The following is an 8,914-nucleotide window of genomic DNA, read 5'->3' as shown; positions in this document are numbered from 1 at the left end:
GGGAACATCTGAGGAGTAGTGGTGGTGGTGGCTGGCAGTAGCAGTGAGGGCTATGATGAGGGAGGAGTGGCAGCATGAGGGTGAGGCAATGCGTGTTAACTGCTTTCACAAGGCTGGGCTCATAGCCTCTGTATTGTTCATGTGGTCAGGGCAAGCATGACTGCATGCTTATATTGTAGAGGTAAGTTATAGGGTCAATGATCTCTACTTTTGGGAAAATCTCAAAATCTTGAAAAATCCCGGGATCCCTGGGTGGCGCAGCGGTTTGGTGCCTGCCTTTGGCCCAGGGCGCGATCCTGGCGACCCGGGATCGAATCCCACGTCGGGCTCCCGGTGCATGGAGCCTGCTTCTCCCTCTGCCCGTGTCTCTGCCTCTCTCTCTCTCTCTCTCTCTCTGTCTGTGTGACTATCATAAATAAATTAAAAAAAAAAAAAAGAAAGAAAAATCCCTTCATAGAGCCAAAAAGGGACAATTGATAAAGGGTTATTCCAAAGCAAGTAAGGAAGAATTTGCAACACACCCCATCCCTCATGTTTTTTTTTTTTTTCTTTCTATTCAGTCAATGTGTTATTTGAATTTCATTGCATAATTACCATGAATTTCCACATATTCTTTAATTCCCCTAAAAAAATCCCATGACATAGGTTATTCATTATTTCTCTTTTATAGATGAAGAAATGAGATTCAGAGAAGTGGAGGTGACTTAATTAAGGTCAACAAGTGGCAGGATCAGACTCCATTTTAGTCCCTCTAGCCACTAGAGGCTAGTGGCCTGGTGACTACCCTTTTTACCTTTCATGAACCACCACATTATCCTTTATCGTTGCCCAAAGGTTATACCTGTTTTCAGAGCTTTGGACATTGATGCCATGAGCCTTATGCTAAGCTTTGATGACAGAATGACAGATTTTTTAAATTAGCACTGCAGGGCTCTGAATAAAGTCATACTGAAAACTCAACAAACAGTATTCTTGCTCAACAAAAGTACTTGGTGGATTTTTTTTTTCAGCAGTACATATTACGGTCATTAAATGCCATTAAGAGAAATGGGGCTTGTTGAAATGGAATTGGGGTACACAGTGGACTTAATTTCTTAGGGAATAAAGTTTCATTTGAATAGTGTTTAGAAAAAGCAAGAGAAATAAAATGGAAAAAAGAAACAAAAGCAGGTTCAATTAAATCCACTTTTACTTGTGAAATAGAGTTCCTTAAGTCAATACAGCTTTTAAATTCTACTGTATTTGGCAACATTTGTGACATCCAAGTGTCTAATAGAAAGTGACTCGAAGTGGAGGCCTTTTTATGTGAATGGAGTGGCAGCGGTTCTATGTGAACAAAACAGATGAACAGATGCTCAGGAAAGCAAGTTCTCTCCCGCTGGGAGGGGATGTTTAATATGTATCAGCCCATCAGTCTTTGCGAGGCACTCACTTCTTCCCAGAGCAAAGCAGTTTATCACATGGGCTCAAGTCTACTAGAATTTCAGGCTGCCATTCTGGGCACTGGTGAGGTCCTGACCGTGTGTTCAAAAATAAAAAAGATCAAAGCACTAATAAGTAGTCGTCAGCATGCCTTTAGTCAGTACGAAAGAAGAAACAAAATAGGGCAGCAGCCTTTATTTCAGCAACTGTGCTAGGAAAGCCCCAAATCACTACCACACCAGGAACTGCAAGGAATTCTGGGAACACAGTGTATAAATCAGGCAGCAGGTCTGTTTTAGAATGCAGAAAGCAAAAAGCAAACAAAAAATCCACCCTAAATAAAAGCAACGTGCTTACGCACATCAGATAGCAACATCTTACATATTTTGCAGTTTGATGCTCAGCTTAAAGAGCTTTCACAGATGGTTTATTTTGAACTCATGAACATGGGGCAAACATTGAGCTTTAGGACATAATCACAGGACTTCAGTCCAGCTTCTTTCATGGGAACAGAAACAGTGTTAACAATTAAACATAGTATTTTGTTTTCTGGGTCCTGTGCTCCTAACATCTGCCTGATGTCTGCCACCATCAGGAGGTGTATAGCTTCTCTGCGCTTACACTTTTTCCTAATCAGGCTTCCAGGGAGTGATGATTGATGCCAAAGGATAGTCTCTCCAAATCCATGATTTCCTTGGTCTCTTTAGTTGCAGTTTTCAAGAGTACAAGTGGGGAATAGGTGAGAAAGGAGCACCATGGCAGTATAATAACCCGTGTAGTAAAGAACCAGTCACAGAAAGGTTAAGAAGAACAAAGTATGCTTTGGGTAGAATGCAAAGCTACATTAAATTGCTCTGGTTCAGAGATCCCTCAGCTGCCTGCTTTTAGAGCACCAATGTCAAAATAGTCAAAAGAGTGATTTGGGGGTTGTTGGAGAAAAGGAGAGAGGGCAATAATGTGCCCAAATCTGAATGTGTACAGGATTGTGGAGTCAATTTAGCAGCCAGAAGAGACAGTAAATGCCAGAGTTCTCTGTCCATCCACCTTGACTTGGGAAGGAAGTCAGGGAGCTCTACTGCTTTGTGAAATTTCTCAAGAGCCCTTGGAGATAATAGGTCTGTTAGGAATAGTGGCTTTTTGCAGATGTGTGACTTTTGCTTTTATCCCATAACCATCCACAAGAACTTAGGATCACACAGAAAGGGACCATAGCAAACTCCTCCCAAACTGTAGCTTGTATTCTAGGGACAGAGCTTTATACAGTTATTCATTCATTCATTTATTTCTTCCACTTCTTTTGGTCACTTAATTAGTGAAGGTACCGAGTCTGGCATTGGGAGGATAAAAGATACAGTGAAGACACATGCCCATTCCAGCCTACTAGACAGTGTCCCTGCTCCGCTAGATAGTGTCAGCCTGAGCCTCTTGATCACTTGGATGTTGTGATGCACTCACAGATTTTCCCATCCGTTTCCAGCAGTGACTCTTCCTCAGGCTCTGTGGGCTTGCTATGTACTGCCACTCCTGCAGTAGTAGACTCTTCCTGACAAATTAGAGATGAAAAAATAAGGCCTTATCCATGCTGGCTCAGTAAAACCACCAGTTTCCGAAAAACCAGTTCATAGCCTCAGAAACTTTCTGTGGATTTAGATGAAGCAGTTAGGTGAGGGGAAGAGCATTGATTAGAAAGGCCTCTGATTTTGAGACCTGGATATATCTACTTTCAGAAAGATGGTGACCTTGGGAACCACTCTATTCCTTTTTGCATGGTTGTTCTTAAGTCCAGAGATCACTGGTCTCTGAATTAGAAAGGCCACAAGAGCCCCTCCTGCCCCCCACTGAATAGCAAAATGACAGATTTGAGAGGCTCTCAATTTACTGAAGGAGATAAATAGAATGCCCACTCCATCTTTCAAATGGAAATGTGTTTCAGGAAAGCATGCATGCTCACACTCAAGATGATCTAGCCTTGTTCTCTGGGATAATGGTGGCAAAATACCTCACTCTTCTCATTTGTTTATCCTAATCTTAGTCTCCATCCATTCACTTTCTGGCCCCTCTTGCCTGGGATGCCCTAATAGAGTCCTTTCTCCTCTTGCATCTCCTCGAGCTGCCTCTGCAGGATGGCCAAAGCCTACGTCCTCTCCAAGATCCTTTTACTACATACACATTGGTCTCTCCCCCCTCTGAGCTTCTGGAACCATGCTTCCCAGTAGAGCAGGCACTGGCCCCATGTGGTTATCAAGTATTTGAAATATGGCATGTCCACACTGAGAAATGCTGTTAAGTATAAACATACACTGGATTTCAAAGATGTAGTACAAAATAAAGAATGCAAGATGATTAATTTTTTATTGATTTCATGTTCAAATGAATATTTTGAATTATTGGCTTACGTAATATATATTCATAAGTTAATACCTGTTTCTTCTTTCTAAAATGTGACTACTAGAAAATTTAAAATTACATACGTGGCTTACATTATAATTCTAGTGGATGGTGCTATTACAACACTTGGGTCTGAAATAATTTATCACTGGGTTATTTTTTGGTCAGGATTCCCACCAACAGTACAGAAGTGTTCCCTTTTCTCCACATGCATCCACCATTTGTAATTGTCTTTTTGACAATGGTGATTCTAGCAGGTGTGAAATGATATCTCATTGTGCTTTTAATTTGCATTTCTCTAATTAACAGTGATGTTGCATATCTTTTTATGTACCTGTTGGTCTTTTGCATATCTTTTTTGGAAAAATGTCTATTCAGGCCCTTTGCCTACTTTGTAGCTTTTTTTTTTTCTTATGCTATCAAGTTGTATGAGTTCTTTTTATACATTGGATATTAACCCCTTATCAATTATATGGTTTGCAAATCTCTTTTCTCATTCCAAAGGTTATCTTTTCACTTTGTTTATGGTTTCTTTTGCTATGCAGAAGCTCTTTAGCTTGATGTATTCATGCTTATTTTTGATTTTGTTATTTGTGCTTTAGGTGTCATATCCAAAACATCATTACCAGGATCATGTCAAGAAGCTTTGTTTCTATGTTTTCTTCTAGGATTTTTTTTTTTTTTAATGATAGTCACACACACACACACACACAGAGAGAGAGAGAGAGAGAGACAGAGACATAGGCAGAGGGAGAAGCAGGCTCCATGCACGGAGAGTCCGACGTGGGATTCGATCCCGGGTCTCCAGGATCGTGCCCTGGGCCAAAGGCAGGCGCTAAACCGCTGCGCCACGCAGGGATCCCTCTTCTAGGTATTTCTTGGCTTCAGGTCTTACATTAAACTCTTTAATCCATTTTTGGTTAATTTTTATGAGTGGTGTAAGATATGGATCCATTTCATTCTTTTATATGCCAATATCCAATTATCCCAACACCATTTACTGAAGAACCTATCTTTTCTCATTGAGTACTCTTGGTTTCCTTGTCAAATATTAGTTGACCATTTATGTTTGGGTTTATTTCAGGGCTCTAGATCTCTTCCATTGGTCTATTTGTCTTGTTTTATGCCAGTATGTGTTTTGACGACTGTAGCTTAAAATCAGGAAGAGTGGTATCTTTGTTCTTCTCAGGAATTTTTTGTTTTGTTTTGTTTTGTTATTTGGGGTCTTTTATGGTTCCATATAAATTTCAGGAGAGTTTTTACACTTGTGTAAAAAATGCCTTTGTACTCTTGAGAGGGACTGCACTGAATCCATAGAAGGCATTTGTAGTATTGACATTTTAGCAATATCATTTTTTCCAGGTCACAAATGTGGGATATCTTTCCACTTATTTCTGTCATCTTCAATTTCTTTCATCGGTATCTTACATTTTTCAGAGTAGAGATCTTTCATCTCCTTAGTTAACTTTATTCCTAGGTATTTTATTGTTTTTGTTGCCATCTTAAATGGGATGAGTTAATTTTTTCAGAAAATTTGTTGTTAGTATATAGAAACACTACTTATTTTGTATGTTAATTTTGTATCCTTCAACTTTAGTGAATTTACTGATTAGATCTAATCAAAATTTGGTTGAGTTTTTAGGATTTTCTATGTACAAAATCATGTCACCTGAAAATAAAGCCAATTTTACTTTTTCCTTTTTAATTCTGATACTATTTATTTATATGACTTATTGTCCTAGTTAGGACATCTTAGTACTATGCTGAAAATGAATGGTGAGAGTAGATACCCTTGCTTATTCCTGATCTTAGGAACAACCTAAGGCTTTCAGCCTTTCACCATTGACTATGATGTTAGCTGTGGACTTGTCATATATGGCCTTCATTATATTGATATATGTTTCTTCTATGCCTAATTCGTTAGAAGTTTTTATCATGAATGGATGCTGATTTTTGCTAAACGCTTTCTTTGTATCTATTTAAATGATCATGTGGTTCTTTTCTTTCATTCTATCTGATGTATCACATTGATCAATTTGCATTTGTTGCATCCTTGCATCCCTGGGATAGATATCACTTGATGATGGTGAATGATCCTTTTAGTGTGCTTCTGAATTCAGTTTGTTAGTATTTTATTGGGAGGTTTTGCATCTGTATTCATCAGGGATATTCTTTTTGAGTAGTGCACTTTTCTGGCTTTGGTATTAAGATGCTGCTGCTTCATAAGATGAGTTTGGGAGTGTTCCTATATGTTTGATTTTTTAAAGAGTTTGAGAAATATTGGTGTTAACCTTCTTAAATATTTGATAAAATTCATTGTGTAGCTGTTTGGCCCTGGGCTTTTCTTCATTGGGAGGTTTTTGATTACTAATTCAATCTCTTTACTAGTAATTAGTCTATTCAGATTTTCTATTTCTTCCTGACCCAGTCTAGCTTAGTTGTAAGTATCTAAGAATATTCAGTCTTTTTCCAGTGTCCAATTTGTTGATATATGGTTGTTCATTGGAGCTTTTACAATCTTTTGAATTTCTGTGATATCAGTTATAATGCCTTCTTTTTATTTATAATTTTGTTGATCTGGTCCTTTTCCTTTTTTCCTTGCTTAATCTAGCTAAGGCTTTGTGAATTTTGTTCATCTTTTGAAAAAAATCAATTCTTAGTTTGGTTAATCTTTTCTATTGTTTTCTGTTCTTTATTTCATTTATTTCTGCTCTAATCTCCATTATTTCCTTTTTTCTGCTTAGGGTTCTGTTTTTCTTTTTTTAGCTCCTTAAAGTATAGAGTTAGGTTGTTTATTTTTGTTCTTTCTTCTTAGTATAGGAATTTACTGCTTTGGCATTTTCTCTTGAACTCCTTTTGCCATATCCTACAAGTTCTAGTATATTGTGTTCCCATTTCGTTTGTCTCATGAAACTTTATTTTTCTATTTTTTATCTTTTTAAAGACTTTATTTATTTATTCATAAGAGGCATACAAGGAAAGGCAGAGACATAGGCAGAGGGAGAAGTAGGCTTTCTGCAGGAAGCCTGATGCAGGACTCGATCCCAGGACCCCAGGATCACAACCTGAGGTAAAGGCAGACACTCAACCACAGAGCCACCTGGGTGCCCTCAAGAAACTTAAAAAAAATTTTTTTTATTAATTTATTTGAGAGAGAGAGAGCAGGGGGTGGGGAAGAAGGAGAGGGAAATAATCTCAAGCAGACTCTGCAGCAAGCATGGAGCTTGTCTCAGGGCTTGATCTCATGACCCTGAAATCACAGCCTGAGCCAAACACCAAGAGTCTGACATTCAACCAACTGAGCCCCCAGGCACCCCTCAAGAAACTTTTAAATTTCCCATTTAATTTCTTCTCTGATCCATTGGTTGTTCTGGAGAGTGTTAACTTCCATGTGTTTTTGACTTTTCTAGTTTTCTTTTTGTTGATATCTAGTTTCATGCTATTGTGGTCAGAGAAGATACTTGGTATAATTTCAATCATTCTGAGTTTGCTATGATTTGTTTTGTGGCCTACCATATGGTCTAGCCTAGAAAATGTTTCATGTACACTTCAGAAGAGTCTATATTCTGCTGCTGTTGGAGAGAATGTTCTGTGTATATCTGTTAGCTCTCTTTGGTTGATAGTGTTCAAATCCACTGTTTTCTTATTGATTCTCTGTCTGGATGATCTATCTGTTGTTGAGAGTGAGATAAGTCCTCAACTGTTATTGTATTACTGTTTATTTCTCCTTTTAGTTCTGTTGATTTTGTTTTATATAATTAGGTCCTTTGATGTTGGGTGTATAAATATTTATAATTATTACATCTTCTTGATATATTGACCACCATTTATCATTATATAATGATCTTCTTGTCTCTCTTTACCATTTTTAATGTTTTATGTTTTAATGTCTGATACAATTATAGCTATCCCCCTTTTTTGATTACCATTTACTTGAAATGTCTTTTTTCATCTCTTTAATCTCTATGTGTGTTTTTGAGGCTAAAGAGAGTTTTTTTAAGGGCAGTATTTTGTTGTATCTTAAAAAAATCATACAGCCATTCTATGCCTTTTATTTGGAGATTTTAATCAGTTTATGATTAAAGTAATCACTAATAGGTTAAGACCTATTGCCATTTTTTTTTTCTGGTTGTTTGGTAGATCCACTGTTTTTTGTTTCTTACCCTGCTGTCTTTTTTTTTTTTTTTATGTTTTTTTTTTTTGGCATCAGTTTGCTTTTGACTTTTTTATCTCATTCTTCTGTGTAATCACCACAGGATTTTTCCCTTGTGGTTACCATGAGGCTTACATAAAATATCTTAAACATATAACATTCTATTTTAAACTGAAAACAAATTAACATTTTTAAAAAGTTATTTAAGTAATCTCTACACCCAATGTGGGCCTTGAACTCATGACCCCAAGATTAAGAGTCACATACTCTTCGAGCTGCGGCAGCCAGGTGCTCCAATAACAATTTAACTTTAGTAGAATTTGTAGACTTTACAGTTTTACTTCTCTTCCTCATATTTTAGGTTATTACTGTTATAATTTACATTTAAAATATTTTGTGGGATCCCTGGGTGGCGCAGCGGTTTAGCGCCTGCCTTTGGCCCAGGGCGCGATCCTGGAGACCCAGGATCGAATCCCACGTCGGGCTCCCAGTGCATGGAGCCTGCTTCTCCCTCTGCCTGTGTCTCTGCCTCTCTCTCTCTGTGTGACTATCATAAAAAAAAATAAATAAATAAAATAAAATTAAAAAAATAAAATATTTTGTAAGTAATAACAGTTTATTGTAGTTATGGTTATTTTTACTGCATTTGTCTTTTTTTAACCTTTAAACTAGAATTGTAGGTGAATTATGCATGGCCGTTATATTGCAGAATCTAACTATGACTATATAATTACAATTACCAGTGAGATTTATGCTACCTTTTAATGTTTTTATGATATTAATTAGCGTTCTTTCATTTCCACTTAAAGAATGTCCTTTAAAATTTTTTGTAAAGTAGGTTTGATGGTAATGAATTCCTTCAGCTTTTCTTTGTTTTGAAAGATTTTAATTCCTCCTTCATTTCTGAAGGAAAGCTTTACTGGGTATAGAATTCCTGGTTAATGGTAATTT

General features: G+C 37.3%; 1 long non-coding RNA gene across 1 annotated transcript in view; it reads left to right on the top strand.

Annotated features, from left to right (window-relative positions):
• Window positions 1-4: 4 nt before the first annotated feature.
• The window catches only part of LOC112671613 (uncharacterized), a 105,325-nt gene continuing 96,415 nt past the window's right edge, over window positions 5-8,914 (top strand). The window contains exon 1 of the long non-coding RNA XR_003143732.2: window positions 5-181. This is a non-coding gene — a long non-coding RNA (uncharacterized LOC112671613). The remainder of the gene's footprint in view (window positions 182-8,914) is intronic.

The sequence above is a fragment of the Canis lupus genome, chromosome 32, assembly GCF_003254725.2.
Source record: "Canis lupus dingo isolate Sandy chromosome 32, ASM325472v2, whole genome shotgun sequence".
NCBI lineage: Eukaryota > Metazoa > Chordata > Mammalia > Carnivora > Canidae > Canis > Canis lupus.
This window is presented reverse-complemented; position numbering and strand designations above follow the sequence as displayed.